Source organism: Salvelinus alpinus, chromosome 10 (genome assembly GCF_045679555.1).
Source record: "Salvelinus alpinus chromosome 10, SLU_Salpinus.1, whole genome shotgun sequence".
Taxonomy (NCBI): domain Eukaryota; kingdom Metazoa; phylum Chordata; class Actinopteri; order Salmoniformes; family Salmonidae; genus Salvelinus; species Salvelinus alpinus.
The window spans coordinates 8,822,246-8,845,277 of record NC_092095.1 but is presented as its reverse complement, the minus strand read 5'-3'; the positions used below and the strand labels follow the sequence as shown (position 1 = coordinate 8,845,277).

The window sequence follows — 23,032 nt, the reverse complement described above, 5'->3', positions numbered from 1 at the left end:
GCATGCTGTCAATTAACTAATGGGCCACATCCTGACTGATTGCAGCCCATTCTTGCATAATCAATGCTTGGAGTTTGTCAGAATTTGTGGGTTTTTGTTTGTCCACCCGCCTCTTGAGGATTGACCACCAGTTCTCAATGGGATTAAGGTCTGGGGAGTTTCCTTGCCATGGACCCAAAATATCAATGTTTTGTTCCCCGAGCCACTTAGTTTTCACTTTTGCCTTATGGCAAGGTGCTCCATCATGCTGGAAAAGGCATTATTCGTCACCAAACTGTTCCTGGATGGTTGGGAGAAGTTTCTCTCGGAGGATGTGTTGGTACCATTCTTTATTCATGGCTGTGTTCTTAGGCAAAATTGTGAGTGAGCCCACTCCCTTGGCTGAGAAGCAACCCGACACATGAATGGTCTCAGGATGCTTTACTGTTGGCATGACACAGGACTGATGGTAGCGCTCACCTTGTCTTCTCCGGACAAGCTTTTTACCGGATGCCCCAAACAATCGGAAAGGGGATTAATCAGTGAAAATGACTTTACCCCAGTCCTCAGCAGTCCAATCCCTGTACTTTTTGCAGAATATCAGTCTGTCCCTGATGTTTTTCCTGGAGAGAAGTGGCTTCTTTTCTGCCATTCTTGACACCAGGCCATCCCCCAAAAGTCTTCGCCTTACTGTGCGTGCAGATGCACTCACACCTGCCTGCTGCCATTCCTGAGCAAGCTCTGTACTGGTGGTGCCCCGATCCCGCAGCTGAATCAACTTTAGGAGACGGTCCTGGCGCTTGCTGGACATTCTTGGGTGCCCTGACGCCTTCTTCACAATAATTGATCTGCTCTCCTTGAAGTTCTTGATGATCTGATAAATGGTTGATTTAGGTGCAATCTTACTGGCAGCAATATCCTTGCCTGTGAAGCCCTTTTTGGGGAAAGCAATGATGATGGCACGTGTTTCCTTGCAGGTAACCATGGCTGACAGAGGAAGAACAATGATTCCAAGCACCACCCTCCTTTTGAAGCTTCCGGTCTGTTACTCGAACTCAATCAGCATGACAGAGTGATCTCCAGCCTTGTCCTCGTCAACATTCACACCTGTGTTAATGAGAGAATCACTGACATGATGTCAGCTGGTCCTTTTGTGACAGGGCTGAAATGCAGTGGAAATGTTTTTTGGGGGATGCAGTTCATTTCCATGGCAAAGAGGGACTTTGCAATTCATCTGATCACTCTTTATAACATTCTGGAGTATATGCAAATTGCCATCATACAAACTGAGGCAGCAGACTTTGTGAAAATTCATATTTGTGTCATTCTCAAAACTTTTGGCCACGACTGTACAACAGTGACATACATATAACATGTGTTTTGGGTGGTGGGCTGAAATTTAAAATTCATTCAACCAAACCACAACACTTTAAACTATAAAATAATACTACTGTACAGGTCATCTCATGTAACTTAGAGGTTTATTTGATTTCTGATGGTGTTTATAGACTGGGACACACATACATACACACACACACACACACACACACACACACACACACACCCACCCACACCCACAGTACTGGCTCTGCTCTGAGCACTACTTAGTTTGGCATCATCTAATTAATTTAGCTAAACAGATTTTATTTTTGCTTTAGCCTGCAGCCCACTTTAAGGAAAAACAGAGAAGATGGAGGCAAAGATAGTGAAAGTAGGCATTAAGGCAGAATGGGAATAATGATCATGTATTGTCTAATGCCTGCTTCTTTGTCGCTGGAATGGGATTGGTGGAAGAGGCTTTGCCATAAATGAAAAATAAAAAAGGAAAGCCCAGGAGATAAAGCAGAAAGAAAAGGGAAGCCCATGAGAAAGAAAAGGGAAGCCCATGAGAAAGAAAAGGGAAGCCCAGGAGATAGAAAAGGGAAGCACAGGAGATAGAAAAGGGAAGCCCAGGAGATAGAAAAGGGAAGCACAGGAGATAGAAAAGGGAAGCCCAGGAGATAGAAAAGGGAAGCCCAGGAGATAGAAAAGGGAAGCCCAGGAGATAGAAAAGGGAAACCGAGAAGAAAGAAAAAGGAAGCCCAGGAGATAAAGGAGAAAGAAAAGGGAAGCCCAGGAGAATGAAAAGGGAAGCCAAGAAGATAAAGGAGAAAGAAAAGGGAAGCCCAGGAGAATGAAAAGGGAAGCCCAGAAGATAAAGGAGAAAGAAAAGGGAAGCCCAGGAGAATGAAAAGGGAAGCCCAGAAGATAAAGGAGAAAGAAAAGGGAAGCCCAGGATAATGAAAAGGGAAGACCAGGAGAATGAAAAGGGAAGCCCGGGAGAATGAAAAGGGAAGCCCAGAATAATGAAAAGGGAAGCCCAGAAGATAAAGGAGAAAGAAAAGGGAAGCCCAGGAGATGTTCTGTGGGGTTGTTTGACCCTAGTGGCCGGTTTTGATGTAGTAACCTGACATCCTGGGATCCTGCACAAACGTAGAATTCCGCCTTAACACCACAATTACAAGGAGAGGCATTCTCTCCACTTTTCTCCTCGCCACCACGCTTGACCTTTGGTACAAGGTTCTTAAATGTGGAATGGAGTGTTTGGTTTTCGCCAGACATAACAGAACCCATGTCGTCCAACAGTGGAGGGAGCGTGATGGTTTGGGGACGCTTTGCTGCCTCACAACCTGGAAGACTTGTCTTAATAGCAAGAACTAGCGATGCACAATATATCGGCGAGCATATCGGAATCGGACGACATTAGCTAAAACCCTTTACTGTCACGAACCGGCTCGAAGCCCGTAACAACAAGGGAGACAACGTGGAGACAAGGACTAACAGAAATATATTTATTAACTGAGGTAACCTATATACAATGAACTATGGTGTGGGTGTGTAGTCAGTAATCAGTAGTGTAAGTGAGTGGTTGCTTGTATAGATGTGATAACGAGGAATGTTGAAAGATGCCAAAACAAGCAAACAAACCAGCCACAAAAATGCCACAACCAAAATCCAACAGTGTGTCTGCATGGAGAGAGTCTCCTCAATGAATGTTGTTCTGGGATTGATAATGCACTTTTCACACCAAAGTACGTTCAGCTCGAGGAGACAGAACGCATCTCCTTCCTGAGCGGTATGACGGCTGCGTGGTCCCATGGTGTTTATACTTGCGTACTATTGTTTGTACAGATGAACGTGGTACCTTCAGGCGCTTGGAAATTGTTCACAAGGATGAACCAACTTGTGGAGGTCTACAATTGTTTTTCTGAAGTCTTGGCTGATTTCTTTTGATTTTCCCATGATGTCAAGCAAAGAGGCACTGAGTTTGAAGGTAGGCCTTGAAATACATCCACAGGTACACCTCCAATTGATTCAAATGATGGCAATTAGCCTATCAGAAGCTTCTAAAGCCATAACATAATTTTCTGGAATTTTCCAAGCTGTTTAAAGGCACAGTCAACTGAGTTTATGTAAACTTCTGACCCACTGGAATTGTGATACAGTGAATTATAAGTGAAATAATCTGCCTGTAAACAATTGTTGGAAAAATTACTTGTGTCATACAGAAAGTAGATGTGTTAAACGACTTGCCAAAACTATAGTTTGTCAACAAGAAATGTGTGGAGTGGTTGAAGAACGAGTTTTAATGACTCCAACCTAAGTGTATGTAAACTTCCGACGTCAACTGTAGGATACGTCACACTTCAGAATAATAATCATTCAGTCAACATATATAGGATCCACTACACCACTACAGAATAATAAGTAAACTGAGAAGCACACAGAGAAATATGTCACAGTCACACAATCAGTCAGACAGGCACTTCAGAAGTTCTGAAAATCAATTGACTGAGTGGCATGCTGCTCTGGAGTGAAGTGGTTGGAGGTGTCAGTAGCTAGGTAGGTATGTGTGTGGCCTGCTCAGAATTCAGGGACAACTCTAGAACTCTCCTAAAGAACACATACAGGGACAACTCTAGAACTCTCCTAAAGAACACATACAGGGACAATTCTAGAACTCTCCTAAGAACACATACAGGGACAACTCTAGAACTCTCCTAAAGAACACATACAGGGACAACTCTAGAACTCTCCTAAGAACACATACAGGGACAACTCTAGAACTCTCCTAAAGAACACATACAGGGACAACTCTAGAACTCTCCTAAGGAACACATACAGGGACAACTCTAGAACTCTCCTAAGAACACATACAGGGACAACCCTAGAACTCTCCTAAAGAACACATACAGGGACAACTCTAGAACTCTCCTAAAGAACACATACAAGGACAACTCTAGAACTCTCCTAAGAACACATACAAGGACAACTCTAGAACTCTCCTAAAGAACACATACAGGGACAACTCTAGAACTCTCCTAAAGAACACATACAGGGACAACTCTAGAACTCTCCTAAAGAACACATACAGGGACAACTCTAGAACTCTGCTAAGAACACATACAGGGACAACTCTAGAACTCTCCTAAGGAACACATACAGGGACAACTCTAGAACTCTCCTAAAGAACACATACAGGGACAACTCTAGAACTCTGCTAAGAACACATACAGGGAGAACTCTAGAACTCTCCTAAGAACACATACAGGGACAACTCTAGAACTCTCCTAAAGAACACATACAGGGACAACTCCAGAACTCTCCTAAAGAACACATACAGGGACAACTCTAGAACTCTCCTAAAGAACACATACAGGGACAACTCTAGAACTCTCCTAAGGAACACATACAGGGACAACTCTAGAACTCTCCTAAGAACACATACAGGGACAACTCTAGAACTCTCCTAAGAACACATACAGGGACAACCCTAGAACTCTCCTAAAGAACACATACAGGGACAACTCTAGAACTCTCCTAAAGAACACATACAAGGACAACTCTAGAACTCTCCTAAGAACACATACAAGGACAACTCTAGAACTCTCCTAAAGAACACATACAGGGACAACTCTAGAACTCTCCTAAAGAACACATACAGGGACAACTCTAGAACTCTCCTAAAGAACACATTTTTTTATTTCACCTTTATTTAACCAGGTAGGCTAGTTGAGAACAAGTTCTCATTTGCAACTGCGACCTGGCCAAGATAAAGCATAGCAGTGTGAACAGACAACACAGAGTTACACATGGAGTAAACAATAAACAAGTCAATAACATGGTAGAAAAAAAAGAGAATCTATATACAATGTGTGCAAAAGGCATGAGGTAGGCAATAAATCGAATAATTACAATTTAGCAGATTAACACTGGAGTGATAAATCATCAGATGATCATGTGCAAGAAGAGATACTGGTGTGCAAAAGAGCAGAAAAGTAAATAAATAAAAGCAGTATGGGGGGTGAGGTAGGTAAATTGGGTGGGTAGTTTACAGATGGACTATGTACAGCTGCAGTGATCGGTTAGCTGCTCGGATAGCAGATTTTTAAAGTTGTTGAGGGAGATAAAAGTCTCCAACTTCAGAGATTTTTGCAATTCGTTCCAGTCGCAGGCAGCAGAGAACTGGAAGGAAAGGCGTCCAAATGAGGTTTTGGCTTTAGGGATGATCAGTGAGATACACCTGCTGGAGCGCGTGCTGCGGGTGGGTGTAGCCATCGTGACCAGTGAACTGAGATAAGGCGGCACTTTACCTAGCATAGCCTTGTAGATGACCTGGAGCCAGTGGGTCTGACGACGAACATGTAGCGAGGGCCAGCCGACTAGGGCATACAGGTCGCAGTGGTGGGTCGTATAAGGTGCTTTAGTAACAAAACGAATGGCACTGTGATAAACTGCATCCAGTTTGCTGAGTAGAGTATTGGAAGCTATTTTGTAGATGACATCGCCGAAGTCGAGGATCGGTAGGATAGTCAGTTTTACTAGGGTAAGTTTGGCGGCGTGAGTGAAGGAGGCTTTGTTGCGGAATAGAAAGCCGATTCTTGATTTGATTTTGGATTGGATATGTTTGATATGAGTCTGGAAGGAGAGTTTGCAGTCTAGCCAGACACCTAGGTACTTATAGATGTCCACATATTCTAGGTCGGAACCGTCCAGGGTGGTGATGCTAGTCGGGCGTGCGGGTGCAGGCAGCGAACGGTTGAAAAGCATGCATTTGGTTTTACTAGCGTTTAAGAGCAGTTGGAGGCCACGGAAGGAGTGTTGTATGGCATTGAAGCTCGTTTGGAGGTTAGATAGCACAGTGTCCAAGGAAGGGCCGGAAGTATATAGAATGGTGTCGTCTGCGTAGAGGTGGATCAGGGAATCGCCCGCAGCAAGAGCAACATCATTGATGTATACAGAGAAAAGAGTCGGCCCGAGAATTGAACCCTGTGGTACCCCCATAGAGACTGGCAGAGGACCGGACAACATGCCCTCCGATTTGACACACTGAACTCTGTCTGCAAAGTAGTTGGTGAACCAGGCAAGGCAGTCATTAGAAAAACCGAGGCTACTGAGTCTGCCGATAAGAATATGGTGATTGACAGAGTCGAAAGCCTTGGCCAGGTCGATGAAGACGGCTGCACAGTAATGTCTTTTATCGATGGCGGTTATGATATCGTTTAGTACCTTGAGCGTGGCTGAGGTGCACCCGTGACCGGCTCGGAAACCGGATTGCACAGCGGAGAAGGTACGGTGGGATTCGAGATGGTCAGTGATCTGTTTGTTGACTTGGCTTTCGAAGACCTTAGATAGGCAGGGCAGGATGGATATAGGTCTGTAACAGTTTGGGTCCAGGGTGTCTCCCCCTTTGAAGAGGGGGATGACCGCGGCAGCTTTCCAATCCTTGGGGATCTCAGATGATACGAAGGAGAGGTTGAACAGGCTGGTAATAGGGGGTGCGACAATGGCGGCGGACAGTTTCAGAAATAGGGGGTCCAGATTGTCAAGCCCAGCTGATTTGTATGGGTCCAGGTTTTCCAGCTCTTTCAGAACATCTGCTATCGGATATGGGTAAAGGAGAAGCTGGGGAGGCTTGGGCGAGTAGCAGCGGGGGGGGCGGGGCTGTTGGCCAAGGTTGGAGTCGCCAGGAGGAAGGCATGGCCAGCCATTGAGAAATGCTTGTTGAAGTCTTCGATTATCACGGATTTATCGGTGGTGACCGTGTTACCTAGCCTCAGTGCAGTGGGCAGCTGGGAGGAGGTGCTCTTGTTTTCCATGGACTTTACAGTATCCCAGAACTTTTTGGAGTTAGAGCTACAGGATGCAAATTTCTGCTTGAAAAAGCTGGCCTTTGCTTTCCTGACTGACTGCGTGTATTGGTTCCTGACTTCCCTGAACAGTTGCATATCGCGGGGGCTCTTCGATGCTATTGCAGTTCGCCACAGGATGTTTTTGTGCTGGTCGAGGGCAGTCAGGTCTGGAGTGAACCAAGGGCTATATCTGTTCTTGGTTCTGCATTTTTTGAACGGAGCATGCTTGTCTAATATGGTGAGGAAGTAACTTTTAAAGAATGACCAGGCATCCTCAACTGACGGGATGAGGTCAATATCCTTCCAGGGTACCCGGGCCAGGTCGATTAGAAAGGCCTGCTCGCAGAAGTGTTTTAGGGAGCGTTTGACAGTGATGAGGGGTGGTCGTTTGACCGCGGACCCATGGCGGATACAGGCAATGAGGCAGTGATCGCTGAGATCTTGATTGAAGACAGCAGAGGTGTATTTGGAGGGCAGGTTGGTCAGGATAATGTCTATTAGGGTGCCCATGTTTACGGATTTAGGGTTGTACCTGGTGGGTTCCTTGATGATTTGTGTGAGATTGAGGGCATCAAGCTTGGATTGTAGGACTGCCGGGGTGTTAAGCATATCCCAGTTTAGGTCACCTAACAGAACAAACTCTGAAGCTAGATGGGGAGCGATCAATTCACAGATGGTGTCCAGGGCACAGCTGGGAGCTGAGGGGGGTCGGTAGCAGGCGGCAACAGTGAGAGACTTATTTCTGGAGAGATTAATTTTTAAAATTAGAAGTTCGAACTGTTTGGGCATAGACCTGGAAAGTATGACAGAACTTTGCAGGCTATCTCTGCAGTAGATTGCAACTCCTCCCCCTTTGGCAGTTCTATCTTGACGGAAAGTGTTATAGTTGGGTATGGAAATCCCAGAATTTTTGGTGGCCTTCCTAAGCCAGGATTCGGACACGGCAAGGACATCAGGGTTGGCAGAGTGTGCTAAAGCGGTGAGTAAGGCAAACTTAGGGAGGAGGCTTCTGATGTTGACATGCATGAGGCCAAGGCTTTTTCGATCACAGAAGTCAACAAATGAGGGTGACTGGGGACATGCAGGGCCTGGGTTTACCTCCACATCACCCGAGGAACAGAGGAGTAGTAGGATGAGGGTGCGGCTAAAGGCTATCAAAACTGGTCGCCTAGAGCGTTGGGGACAAAGAATAAAAGGAGCAGATTTATGGGCGTGGTAGAATAGATTCTGGGCATAATGTGCAGACAGGGGTATGGTGGGGCACGGGTACAGCGGAGGCAAGCCCAGGCACTGGGTGATGATAAGAGAGGTTGTATCTCTGGACATGCTGGTCTCAATGGGTGAGGTCACCGCATGTGTGGGGGGTGGGACAAAGGAGGTATCAGAGGTACGGAGAGTGGAACTACGGGGTCCATTGCAAACCAAAACAATGATAATGATAACTAGCCTGAACAACAGTATGCAAGGCATATTGATATTTGAGAGAGACATACAATAAGGCATAAAGTGATTGCAGGTCTTGATTGGGAGAGCTAGCTAAAACAACAGGTAAGATAACAGCAGCAATAACAGGGTGCTAGTCTAACACAGCAACAACAGGTAAAAATGGCGACGACTAGGCAGAGAGGGTCGGATTAACTACACACAGATCCTGAGTTAAAGCACAGAGCCGACAGATAAAACACAAATAAACAGAATGGAGTACCGTGAATTAATGGACAGTCAAGCAGGCATCAGCTATGTAGCCAAGTGATCATAGTGTCCAGGGGGCAGCCGTAGATGGAGCAGGGAGGCCTCCACTAAGCTAGCACGCGGCGTTTAAAGTTAGTAGCCCGGGGGGTGGTCTGCTCAGACGGAGGGGGTCTGCTCAGACGGAAGCCGGTTGAGGGCACAGCGGGTGGGGTATTCGTCTGCAGACCAGACGTGGTCGTGTCGACAGAGAATCCAAGCCGGATGGCGATGGCGAAAGAGAGGTTGTGAATTGTAGAATTGTGTTTGCTAACTGGTGCTAGCTTCGTGGCAGTGGCGCTAGCTGCGCTAGCTGCAAGCTAGCTGTGAGGATCAGAAGTAGTGGCTCAGGGATTACGGCAGGAATCCGGCGTTGTTGTCGAGAGACAGTCCGATGCTGGTAAATTGGTGAGTAATATCCAGGCTAATAACAGGGCTGGTGTCTGTGCAGAAGGTAAAAGCTGCTAGCAGCGGCAAAAAATGGCTAAATTAGCTTGTAGCTGATTTAGACCAGTTGTGATGGATTGGCAGGGCTCTGTGTCGGCAAAAAAAGGTCCAGGCCAATTGGCAAAATATGTATTGTAGCACAAGAATTAGCCGGAGGACCTCTTCGGCTAGCCGGGAGATTGGCCTAGCTCGAGGCTAGCTCAAGGCTAACTGTTGCTTGCTTCGGGACAGAGACGTTAGCCAGGAGTAGCCACTCAGATTGCAGCTAGCTATCTGATCCGGTGTAAAGGTCCAGAGCTTGCGGTAGTAATCTGGAGATTTGGTAGAGAAAAAGCAGTCCAATATTCTCAGGGTTGATATCGCGCTGTGCAGACTGGCATGTATTGACCAAGCTGAGGCTGGCTGGTGTCCGAGTTAACGGTAAAGACCACTAGCAGTGACTAACTGATAACTAGCTAGTAGTTAGTTAGCTGGCTAGCTTCTGATGGGGGTTCCGGTTCTAAAGTATAAAAATAGCAGATCCGTACCACATTGGGTGTTGGGGGTTGCAGGAGAGTATATTCAGTCCGTAGATGGAAAGTGAGATTAAAATATAAACGGAAAAAAACGAGGAAAACGATTATTTACACGGGACAAGACAAAACACACGTCCGACTGCTACGCCATCTTGGAATGTCAGGGACAACTCTAGAACTCTGCTAAGAACACATACAGGGACAACTCTAGAACTCTCCTAAGGAACAACTCTAGAACTCTCCTAAAGAACACATACAGGGACAACTCTAGAACTCTGCTAAGAACGCATACAGGGACAACTCTAGAACTCTCCTAAAGAACACATACAGGGACAACTCTAGAACTCTCCTAAAGAACACATACAGGGACAACTCTAGAACTCTGCTAAGAACACATACAGGGACAACTCTAGAACTCTCCTAAGAACACATACAGGGACAACTCTAGAACTCTCCTAAAGAACACATACAGGGACAACTCTAGAACTCTCCTAAAGAACACATACAGGGACAACTCTAGAACTCTCCTAAGAAAGAACACATACAGGGACAACTCTAGAACTCTCCTAAAGAACACATACAGGGACAACTCTAGAACTCTCCTAAAGAACACATACAGGGACAACTCCAGAACTCTCCTAAAGAACACATACAGGGACAACTCTAGAACTCTCCTAAAGAACACATACAGGGACAACTCTAGAACTCTCTCCTAAGAACGAACAGCATTACAGGGACAACTCTAGAACTCTCCTAAAGAACACATACAGGGACAACTCTAGAACTCTCCTAAAGAGCACATACAGGGACAACTCCAGAACTCTGCTAAGAACAAATACAGGGATAACTCTAGAACTCTCCTAAAGAACACATACAGGGACAACTCTAGAACTCTCCTAAAGAACACATACAGGGACAACTCTAGAACTCTGCTAAGAACACATACAGGGACAACTCTAGAACTCTGCTAAGAACACATACAGGGACAACTCTAGAACTCTCCTAAAGAACACATACAGGGACAACTCTAGAACTCTCCTAAGAACACATACAAGGACAACTCTAGAACTCTCCTAAAGAACACATACAGGGACAACTCTAGAACTCTCCTAAAGAACACATACAGGGACAACTCTAGAACTCTCCTAAAGAACACATACAGGGACAACTCTAGAACTCTCCTAAAGAACACATACAGGGACAACTCTAGAACTCTCCTAAAGAACACATACAGGGAGAACTCTAGAACTCTCCTAAAGAACACATACAGGGACAACTCTAGAACTCTGCTAAGAACACATACAGGGACAACTCTAGAACTCTCCTAAAGAACACATACAGGGACAACTCTAGAACTCTGCTAAGAACACATACAGGGACAACTCTAGAACTCTCCTAAAGAACACATACAGGGACAACTCTAGAACTCTCCTAAAGAACACATACAGGGACAACTCTAGAACTCTCCTAAAGAACACATACAGGGACAACTCTAGAACTCTCCTAAAAAACACATACAGGGACAACTCTAGAACTCTCCTAAGAACACATACAGGGACAACTCTAGAACTCTCCTAAGAACGCATACAGGGACAACTCTAGAACTCTCCTAAGAACACATACAGGGACAACTCTAGAACTCTCCTAAGAACGCATACAGGGACAACTCTAGAACTCTCCTAAGAACACATACAGGGATAACTCTAGAACTCTCCTAAAGAACACATACAGGGACAACTCTAGAACTCTGCTAAGAACACATAAAGGGACAACTCTAGAACCCAAGTGAGAGTGGTTGTTCCACAGGGGAAAGTCTAAACACACACTGCTTTTAAAGTAGGACACCATTAAAACACTGGATCCTTAATAATCATGTTTCACAATTTCTAACCAGTTGCCATAACAACATAGAGAGACAGCGCTTTGAGGGTGGGGGGGGGGGGGTCTGTTGTGATGAACGAGTGGTGTGTGTGTGTGTGTGTGTGTGTGTGTGTGTGTGTGTGTGTGTGTGTGTGTGTGTGTGTGTGTGTGTGTGTGTGTGTGTGTGTGTGTGTGTGACGACCCTCCCACTCTGTCTGCCATATTCTTTCTCTTTGCTCTTGTTTTCCTTATTAGGACGTCGGTGGGCGGAGCCGGGAGGGTCGTCAGCGACATGAGACACCCCTGGGCTCAGGTGTGTCCCGGGATAAATACACCTCTTCCCCATTCATTGAGGAGACTCTCTCCATGCAGACACACGGTTGGATTTTGGTTGTGGCATTTTTGTCGCTGGTTTGTTTGCTTGTTTTGGCATCTTTCAACATTCCTCGTTATCACATCTATACACGCAACCACTCACTTACACTACTGATTACTGACTACACACCCACCATAGTTCATTGTATATAGGTTACCTCAGTTAATAAATATATTTCTGTTAGTCCTTGTCTCCACGTTGTCTCCCTTGTTGTTACGGGCTTCGAGCCGGTTCGTGACAGTGTGTATGTGTAAGGGCTCTTCAAAACACTGAATCACCCATTTCAGTCATATTACAACACACAAAACCGCCTCTCACTGCCAGACAGTCCAAAATGGCACCCTATTCCCTATATAGTACACTACTTTAGACTAGGTCCCATAGCGAATAGGGAATAGGGTGCCTTTGGTAGACTATGGCTTTGTCTCGAGTCTGCCAAGGGGGCATGTGCCAGCGTAGCATGCCTATAATCATGTGGGTTAGTGGGCTTAGGTCTACAGAGACACACCCAGTGCTTATGGAGCTCCACTAGCCTGCACGGGCCATGACTGTGCATTCATCTACATGGAATATCAAAAAACACCAGTTAGAGAGTTAGAAGGGGACGCATTGGAAGTCTTAGGTCTACTGTAATAAGAGCCAAGAAACATTGGCTTCAGCCCTATGGGCCCTGGTCAAAAGTAGTGCTCTAAAATGTGGTCCCAATTGGGACGTGTCCCTCTACACTGTAGAATATTATGTGCAGCCATGTCACAATGACCCCGATTGGCTACTCCGTATGGGGAGTCAGTACGGAGGGAGGAATTATCTGTTAGGACGTGGGGGAATTGCATCATGGGGCATTTATTTTCACGGAGCGAGATCTGTCACGGGGGTTAGCAGGGCCTCTCTCTCGTTTTCGCGTATGGAGACATCGGTATGGTGCTGGAGATAACGAATATGAGGTTGAAAATTAGCAGAACTAACCTTTAACTCTGTATTTTTGTAGTTTTTTTTGTTTGTTTTTTGTTGTTGAATTTTACCCCCCTTTCTCCCCAATTTCGTGGTATCCAATTGTTAGTAGTTACTATCTTGTCTCATCGCTACAACTCCCGTACAGGCTCGGGAGAGACGAAGGTCGAAAGCCATGCGTCCTCCGAAACACAACCCAACCAAGAACCCAACCTGTGTTAAGAAGCACTGCTTCTTAACACAGCGCGCCTCCAACCCGGAAACCAGCCGCACCAATGTGTCGGAGGAAACACCGTGCACCTGGCGACCTGGTTAGCGCGCACTGCGCCCGGCCCGGCACAGAGGTCGCTAGTGCGCGATGAGACAAGGATATTCCTTCCGGAACAAACCCTCCCTAACCCGGACGACGCTAGGCCAATTGTGCGTCGCCCCACGGACCTCCCCGTCGCGGCCGGCTGCGACAGAGCCTGGGCGCGAACTCAGAGTCTCTGGTGGCACAGCTAGCACTGCGATGCAGTGCCCTAGACCACTGCGCCACCCGGGAGGCCTTACCCTTTATCTCTGGATCACTAATGGCACCCTATACTATACAGTGCCTTCAGAAAGTATTCAGACCCCTTGACTTTTTACACATTTTGTTTTATCGTTACAGCATCATTAATATACACACAATACCCCAAAATGACAAAGCGGAAGCAGGCTTTTTGAAATTGACATAAGTATTCAGACCCTTTGAAATTAGACTCGAAATTGAGCTCAGGTGCATCCTGTTTCCATTGATCATCCTTGAGATGTTTCTACAAATTGATTGGAGTCCACCTGTGGTAAATTCAATTGAATGGACATGATTTGGAAAGGCACACACCTGTCTATATAAGGTCCCACAGTTGACAGTGCATGTCAGAGCAAAAACAAAGCCATGAGGTTGAAGGAATTGTCCGTAGAGCTCCGAGAGAGGATTGTGCCGAGGCACAGATCTGGGGAATGGTACCAAAAACATTTCTGCAGCATTGAAGGTCCCCAAGAACACAGTGGTTCTCCATCATTCTTAAATGGAAGAAGTTTGGAACCTCCAAGACTCTTCCTAGAGCTGGCCGCCCAGCCAAATTGAGCAATCTGGGGAGAAGGACCTTGGTCAGGGAGGTGACCAAGAACCAGATGGTAAGTCTGAAAGAGCTCTAGAGTTCCTCTGTGGAGATGGGAGAACCTTCCAGAAGGACAACCATCTCTGCAGCACTCCACTAATCAGGCCTTTATGGTAGAGTGGCCAGATGGAAGCCACTCCTCAGTAAAAGTTACATGACAGCCCGCTTGGAGTTTGCCAAAAGGCACCTAATAGACTCTCAGACCATGAGAAACAAGATTGTCTGGTCTGATGAAAGCAAGATTGAACTCTTTGGCCTAAATGCCAAGAGTCACATCTGGAGGAAACCTGGCACGATCCCTACGGTGAAGCATGGTGGCGGCAGCATCATGCTGTGGGGATGTTTTTCAGCGGCAGGAAGACTACTCAGAATCGAGGGAAAAATGAACGGAGCAAAGTACAGAGAGATCCTTGATGAAAACCTGCTCCAGAGCGCTCAGGACCACAGACTGGGGCGAAGGTTCACCTTCCAACAGGACAACGACCCTAAGCACACAGCCAAGACAACGTAGGAGTGGCTTCGGGAAAAGTCTCTGACTGTCCTTGAGTGGCCCAGCCAGAGCCCAGACTTGAACCCGATCAAACATCTCTGGAGAGACCTGAAAATAGCTGTGCAGCGACACTCCCCATCCAACCTGACAGAGATTGAGAGGATCTGCAGAGAAGAATGGGAGAAACTCCCCAAATACAGGTGTGCCAAGCTTGTAGCGTCATACCCAAGAAGACTCGAGGCTGTAATCGCTGCCAAAGGTGCTTCAACAAAGTACTGAGCAAAGGGTCTGAATACTTACGTAAATGTGATATTTCAGTTCTGAATTTTTTTAATTGAGCAAATAATTATAAAACCCTGTTTTTGCTTTGTCATTATGGGGTATTGTATGTAGATTGATCAGGGGGAAAAAAACATTTAATCAATTTTAGAATAAGTCTGTAACGTAACAAAATGTGGGAAAAAAATCAAGGGGTCTGAATACTTTCAGAATGCACTGTACAGTGCGCAACTTTTGACCTGGGCCTACACAGTTCCATTTGAGATACAGCATTGACCTGGGCCTACACAGTTCCATTTGAGATACAGCATTGACCAAGGCCACCACAGTTCCATTTGAGATACAGCATTGACCAGGGCCTACACAGTTCCATTTGAGATACAGCATTGACCAGGGCCACCACAGTTCCATTTGAGATACAGCATTGACCAGGGCCACCACAGTTCCATTTGAGATACAGCATTGACCAGGGCCACCACAGTTCCATTTGAGATACAGCATTGACCTGGGCCCATTTGGCGAAAAATCGGACCATAATTCAATCCTCCTGATTCTTGCTTACAAGCGAAAACTAAAGCAGGAAGTACCAGTGACTCGCTCAATACGGAGGTGATCAGATGACGCGGATGCTATGCTACAGGACTGTGTGGATGGAAGGAGTGAGGGGGGAGATGACGAGAGAGACCTGGGAGAAAGAAACCATTTGATAAATGGCATTGTTGTTTTCCCTACCGGTCTCTCTGATCCTATCTTCTCACAAAGCATTAGCGCTAAAGAGAGTGAGAGAGAGAGAGAGAATACAAGGGGGACAGCAACATTTATTTACTCTCATTACGAAGCACCTCTCCACAACAATCCAGTCACCCATTCATCTGAAGCACAGAGAGAGGCAATGTCTTCATAACAATCAGATTAGAGGTAAGAGGTTAAATATCTAAATCGAACGTTAGATAATAAATTGACTTCCGTCCTTTCTGTCAGTGTCTGATATAATAGAACATATATTTGGGTTACGGTATGTAACCGTGGTTCTCTGAAGGAGATGAGGGAGACATCTCACTATAGGACACGCCCTCTTTTTGCAGGTTATTGGTTGAAGCCTTATTCAAAATCACGCCTAACAGGTCAAATCAGAGCATTGTAGGTGAACGCCCCACACGTCTATATAACACCCTGCACCGCTCTGGCTTCCTCATTCTATGAACTACCTCTTTACACGAGTCATGCAAGAGGATCAATCTGGTGAGATTTCTCCCTCATCTCCTTCAGAGAACTGACTCGGTTCGACATCGCACTGTGGGGACACTCACAAAACGCCCTGATTGCCAATAGTCCGTTTTCTGAGAAGCCTGCTGTGGTACATAGTAATAGAACTCATCCATCCTGCTCACTATACCTACACATGGATTTAGTAGTAGTTCTCTACACTCGCATTAACATCTGCTAACAATGTGTATGTGACAAATAAACATTTGATTTGATGTGGTAGTGGTGGAGTAGGGGCCTGAGGGCACACAGTGTGTTGTGAAATCTGTCAATGTATTGTAATGTTTTTAAAATTGTACAAACTGCCTTCATTTAACTAGGCACGTCAGTTTAAGAACAAATCTTTATTTACAATGACGTCCTACACCGGCCAATCCCGGACGACACTGGACCAATTGTGCGCCGCCCTATGGGACTCCCAATCACGGCCAGTTGTGATGCAGCCTGGATTCAAACTAGGGACTGTAGTGATGCCTCTTGCACTGAGATGCAGTGCCTTAGACCGCTGCGCCACTCGGGAGCCACTTCTCTCTGTCTATTGGCACTTCCAATGCTGGAGAGACCCATCTCTCTTGACGCGAGACTTCCCGACTGGGAGAGCCTTCACACGCAGAGTAGTGACGTGTTGAATCACTACAGGGATGGGGGCAGTCCACGAAGGGCGTACGGTGAACTTGGCTAGTTGGGCTTCGTAACGCCTGGATGTTACTGTGCCCTCCCTGGTGCACACAGTCCTTGGTACTGGAGATTATTTATTTATTATGGATCCCCATTGGCTGCTTCCATAGCAGCAGCTACTCTTCCTGGGGTTTATTATGGATCCCCATTGGCTGCTGCCAAAGCAGCAGCTACTCTTCCTGGGGTTTATTATGGATCCCCATTGGCTGCTTCCATAGCAGCAGCTACTCTTCCTGGGGTTTATTATGGATCCCCATTGGCTGCTGCCAAAGCAGCAGCTACTCTTCCTGGGGTTTATTATGGATCCCCATTGGCTGCTGCCAAAGCAGCAGCTACTCTTCCTGGGGTTTATTATGGATCCCCATTGGCTGCTTCCATAGCAGCAGCTACTCTTCCTGGGGTCCAGCAAAATAAAGGTTACATTTGAAAAAACAACAATAATAATAATAATAATAATAATAATAATTAAGAAGTGTGCACCTGTGCCAGTAGAGAGACGGGTCCAAGCGGAGTGAGGTCACCTAACACTGGAAGTCTCTCATGAGGAGGAGACCAAGCAGAACTACCACAATCATGGAGACCATGAGCCCAAGCAGAACTACCACAATCATGGAGACCATGAGCCCAAGCAGAACTACCACAATCATGGAGACCATGAGCCCAAGCAGAACTACCACAATCATGGAGACCATGAGCCCAAGCAGAACTACCACAATCATGGAGACCATGAGACCAAGCAGAACTACCACAATCATGGAGACCATGAGCCCAGTACGTGACTGATGTTGCTTTAGGCTGGTTTATCCTGAAGCCTAGAGCGGGCAGGTGATTTATCCTGAAGCCTAGAGTGGGCAGGTGGTTTATCCTGAAGCCTAGAGCGGGCAGGTGATTTATCCTGAAGCCTAGAGCGGGCAGGTGATTTATCCTGAAGCCTAGAGCGGGCAGGTGATTTATCCTGAAGCGGGCAGGTGATTTATCCTGAATCCTAGAGCGGGCAGGTGATTTATCCTGAATCCTAGAGTGGGCAGGTGATTTATCCTGAATCCTAGAGCGGGCAGGTGATTTATCCTGAATCCTAGAGCGGGCAGGTGATTTATCCTGAAGCCTAGAGCGGGCAGGTGATTTATCCTGAAGCCTAGAGCGGGCAGGTGATTTATCCTGAATCCTAGAGCGGGCAGGTGATTTATCCTGAATCCTAGAGTGGGCAGGTGATTTATCCTGAAGCCTAGAGTGGGCAGGTGATTTATCCTGAAGCCTAGAGCGGGCAGGTGATTTATCCTGAAGCCCAGAGCGGGCAGGTGATTTATCCTGAAGCCTAGAGCGGGCAGGTGATTTATCCTGAAGCCTAGAGCGGGCAGGTGATTTATCCTGAAGCCTAGAGCGGGCAGGTGATTTATCCTGAAGCCCAGAGCGGGCAGGTGATTTATCCTGAAGCCCAGAGCGGGCAGGTGATTTATCCTGAAGCCTAGAGCGGGCAGGTGATTTATCCTGAAGCCCAGAGCGGGCAGTTGATTTATCCTGAAGCCCAGAGCGGGCAGTTGATTTATCCTGAAGCCCAGAGCGGGCAGGTGATTTATCCTGAAGCCTAGAGCGGGCAGGTGATTTATCCTGAAGCCCAGAGCGAGCAGGTGGTTTATCCTGAAGCCTAGAGCGGGCAGGTGATTTATCCTGAAGCCTAGAGCGGGCAGGTGATTTATCCTGAAGCCTAGAGCGGGCAGGTGGTTTATCCTGAAGCCTAGAGCGGGCAGGTGGTTTATCCTGAAGCCCAGAGCGGGCAGGTGATTTATCCTGAAGCCCAGAGCGAGCAGGTGATTTATTCTGAAGCCCAGAGCGGGCAGGTGATTTATCCTGAAGCCTAGAGCGGGCAGGTGATTTATCCTGAAGCCTAGAGCGAGCAGGTGATTTATCCTGAAGCCCAGAGCGGGCAGGTGATTTATCCTGAAGCCCAGAGCGGGCAGGTGATTTATCCTGAAGCCTAGAGTGAGCAGGTGATTTATCCTGAAGCCTAGAGCGGGCAGGTGATTTATCCTGAAGCCTAGAGCGGGCAGGTGATTTATCCTGAAGCCTAGAGTGAGCAGGTGATTTATCCTGAAGCCTAGAGCGGGCAGGTGATTTATCCTGAAGCCTAGAGTGGGCAGGTGGTTTATCCTGAAGCGGGCAGGTGGTTTATCCTGAAGCCTAGAGCGGGCAGGTGATTTATCCTGAAGCCTAGAGCGGGCAGGTGATTTATATTGAAGCCTAGAGCGGGCAGGTGGTTTATCCTGAAGCCTAGAGCGGGCAGGTGATTTATCCTGAAGCCTAGAGTGGGCAGGTGATTTATCCTGAAGCATAGAGTGGGCAGGTGATTTATCCTGAAGCCTAGAGCGGGCAGGTGATTTATCCTGAAGCCTAGAATGGGCAGGTGATTTATCCTGAAGCCTAGAGCGGGCAGGTGATTTATCCTGAAGCCTAGAGCGGGCAGGTGATTTATCCTGAAGCCTAGAGTGGGCAGGTGATTTATCCTGAAGCCTAGAGCGAGCAGGTGATTTATCCTGAAGCCTAGAGCGGGCAGGTGATTTATCCTGAAGCCTAGAGCGGGCAGGTGATTTATCCTGAAGCGGGCAGGTGATTTATCCTGAAGCCTAGAGCGGGCAGGTGGTTTATCCTGAAGCCTAGAGCGGGCAGGTGATTTATCCTGAAGCCTAGAGTGGGCAGGTGATTTATCCTGAAGCATAGAGTGGGCAGGTGATTTATCCTGAAGCCTAGAGCGGGCAGGTGATTTATCCTGAAGCCTAGAATGGGCAGGTGATTTATCCTGAAGCCTAGAGCGGGCAGGTGATTTATCCTGAAGCCTAGAGCGGGCAGGTGATTTATCCTGAAGCCTAGAGCGGGCAGGTGATTTATCCTGAAGCCTAGAGCGAGCAGGTGATTTATCCTGAAGCCTAGAGCGGGCAGGTGATTTATCCTGAAGCCTAGAGCGGGCAGGTGATTTATCCTGAAGCGGGCAGGTGATTTATCCTGAAGCCTAGAGCGGGCAGGTGGTTTATCCTGAAGCGGGCAGGTGATTTATCCTGAAGCGGGCAGGTGATTTATCCTGAAGCCTAGAGTGGGCAGGTGATTTATCCTGAAGCCTAGAGCGGGCAGGTGGTTTATCCTGAAGCCTAGAGCGGGCAGGTGATTTATCCTGAAGCCTAGTGGGCAGGTGATTTATCCTGAAGCCTAGAGTGGGCATGTGATTTATCCTGAAGCCTAGAGCGGGCAGGTGATTTATCCTGAAGCCTAGAGTGGGCAGGTGATTTATCCTGAAGCCTAGAGTGGGCAGGTGATTTATCCTGAAGCCTAAAGTGGGCAGGTGATTTATCCTGAAGCCTAGAGCGAGCAGGTGATTTATCCTGAAGCCTAGAGCGGGCAGGTGATTTATCCTGAAGCCTAGAGCGGGCAGGTGATTTATCCTGAAGCCTAGAGCGGGCAGGTGCGACAACAGCTGGCCTGTGTGCTCCGCCGCCTGAGATCAAGTGTCCACGCAGATCAACCAGCCGTAGCGTGACATACCAAGTGCCGACTCGGTGTGTAAACCAACTAACTTGAGGTACAATGAACTGCTCAGTTATCCTTCACAGGGGAATGTAAAAGGAATGGTGCTTCAAATGGTGGGATAACACACTGAAGAATGAACAGCTCGTGCTAGTCACACAAACCAAATGGGTGTTTATGCCATTAACCCACTAACGTAAACTCACCCCATTCCGTACAAATGTGCGCAACCGCGACATTCAAACGAGGCTACAAAGAAAACTAATGGGACTGTAGCGACTGTGTTGACTTCAAAATCTGGGGTGTGAACTAGGTTTCTATTCAAGCGTTGATCGACATGGTAATGGCTCTATAGTGTTGGAGAAAAGTTGAAAAAAACGGACCCTCCGTTACATCGTGACGTGTCATGCGTAACGTACAGCACGCATAAAGCAACTATTTCTGTCTTACAATCTCTCTCCACCAGGTGTAGCACTTCTCTAATCCTTTAAAATCAAGAAATGGACAGTGACGGGGGTAAGGGGGGATACCTAGGCATTTTTTGCGTCATCATTGCATGCGATCATCATTCTCAAAGCCGCTGTTTACTTCTAAGTCACTTTAGCACCGCCCTAAAAACCCGATTCAAATTCGACACAAACCTTCAAATAGGTATGTAATCAGACATTATATAAACTCTTTATAGTGTTTTATTTACATTTTAGAGGCGATAAGGTGATAAGTTGGACAGATCGAGTGAAAAAAAGCAATTTTCCCACACAACACCTCTCCTTCTCACTATCACGCATTAGTTTCGCTTCCCCACCCGGCATTTTTAAAAAGACCCGACGGGGCTCATTGCCTGCTTGAATTATGCAGAAACGGGCAGCGTTTAAGTCATGTAATTGATTCTGTTGGAAAGGGGAGAAATTGTGCTTTACAATGGTATTGACATTACAGTTGATCTGGAAGTATTACGTTTTTGGGGCGCAAAAATATGGGCATTTGTACGGACCAAGGCGATGTACGAGTTTACGTGAGTTTACGTAATAGCCAAGACACTCAAGAGTTCAGCTAGCTAACCCCGAACGATGGGAGCCGACGGAGAGCTAGAGACTCCGGGTAGAAGTAGCTAAAATGTGTGTGGAATCTGATATTAGCGGGATGCTAAAGCAGTGGAGCTAGCTAGCTAACAATGGCAAATGTGTGTAGGGCAGGCAAGCGGTGTACTGTAGCTACCTGACAACAAACAGCGTGGCTAACAAGCTAACTTCACTCTATAAAGTGAAGCTGAAGTCAGCAGAAAATAAGCCACTCAATGCTCCCTGGCGCGGTGGTTAACCCACACCGAAAGGAACAGGTGAAGTTGAGGGCTAGTAACCAAATAGACTCGTGAAGAGGTGAAGAATGAGGAAATCAGAGCAGAGCAGGGTGATATATAGACACACGGGGGAGGGGTGATTACATCCATAAAGCTCTGATTTGCCTGTTAGCCTTATTCAAATCATGCCTTCAACCAATGACCCGCAAAAGAGGGCGTGTCCCATAGTGAGATGTCGAACCGACTCGACTGAAAGAGAACACGTCCACGACAGAAGTGTGTGAGACAGAGCAGTTAACGGCCAGTAATTTTGTACAAGGTTAAGACTGCCAGTAAACACACAAGTAAAAAATAGGACACTGTGCATCCCAGGATTCTTCAAGGGAATATGTGTGTGTCTCGGTGTGTGTGTGTGTGTGTGTGTGTGTGTGTGTGTGTGTGTGTAAGCGTGTCACGTTGTATGTCTGCGCGTGTGTGCGTGTCTTTCGCTGTGTGTGCGCGCGCATGCGCGTCTCAGTGTGTGTATGTCACCTCGGTTCTAGACCAGACTCCAGTCAGCTCTTCAGGGCATCATGGCTGCTGGGAGGGCAACCCTTCATCCACCTCTTCTACCTAGTGACCAGACAGGAAGACACACTGTTAGTCGGGGTTACACACACACACACACACACACACACACACACACACACACACACACACGTTTCTTGACTTGTGTTAACACTGGTAAATCAGGTTAATTGAGAAACTCTAAAGATTTGATTTGACAAAAGGGAAGGAACAGCTGACTACACACAGCTTTCGACACCACTGATAATTTGGTGACTGTCAGAAAGCCATTATCTAATCAAACTGTAGACTACTTGAACCACTCAAACAGCCTCAGCTGAGTGCGTCATCCATCTCATCCCCCCCCGGCAAGAAACACACAGTCACGGTTTCACATCATGGTAGTTTTGACTTGAAATACAGGTTCATTAGGTTGATAGAGAACACTGAGGGATAGTTAAATGAGGGATAGTTAAAACCCTCGGCAGAACTGAGGGATAGTTAAAACCCTCGGCAGAACACTGACAGTTAAATGCTCTTAAACCCTCAGCAGAACACTGAGGGACAGTTAAATGCTCTTAAACCCTCAACAGAACACTGAGGGACAGTTAAATGCTCTTAAACCCTCGGCAGAACACTGACAGTTAAATGCTCTTAAACCTTCAGCAGAACACTGACAGTTAAATGCTCTTAAACCCTCAGCAGAACACTGACAGTTAAATGCTCTTAAACCTTCAGCAGAACACTGAGGGACAGTTAAATGCTCTTAAACCTTCAACAGAACACT

The 23,032-nt window shown here is 46.8% G+C and overlaps 1 protein-coding gene across 3 annotated transcripts in view; it reads right to left on the bottom strand.

Moving 5' to 3' along the window:
- LOC139531480 (nuclear receptor coactivator 2-like) overlaps positions 1 to 23,032 on the bottom strand; it is a 192,283-nt gene that overhangs the window by 120,098 nt on the left and 49,153 nt on the right. For all 3 annotated transcript variants that reach the window (XM_071327957.1, XM_071327959.1, XM_071327960.1), the window contains exon 2: positions 22,231 to 22,311. The gene's annotated coding sequence lies outside the window, so the exon portion shown is untranslated. The remainder of the gene's footprint in view (positions 1 to 22,230; positions 22,312 to 23,032) is intronic.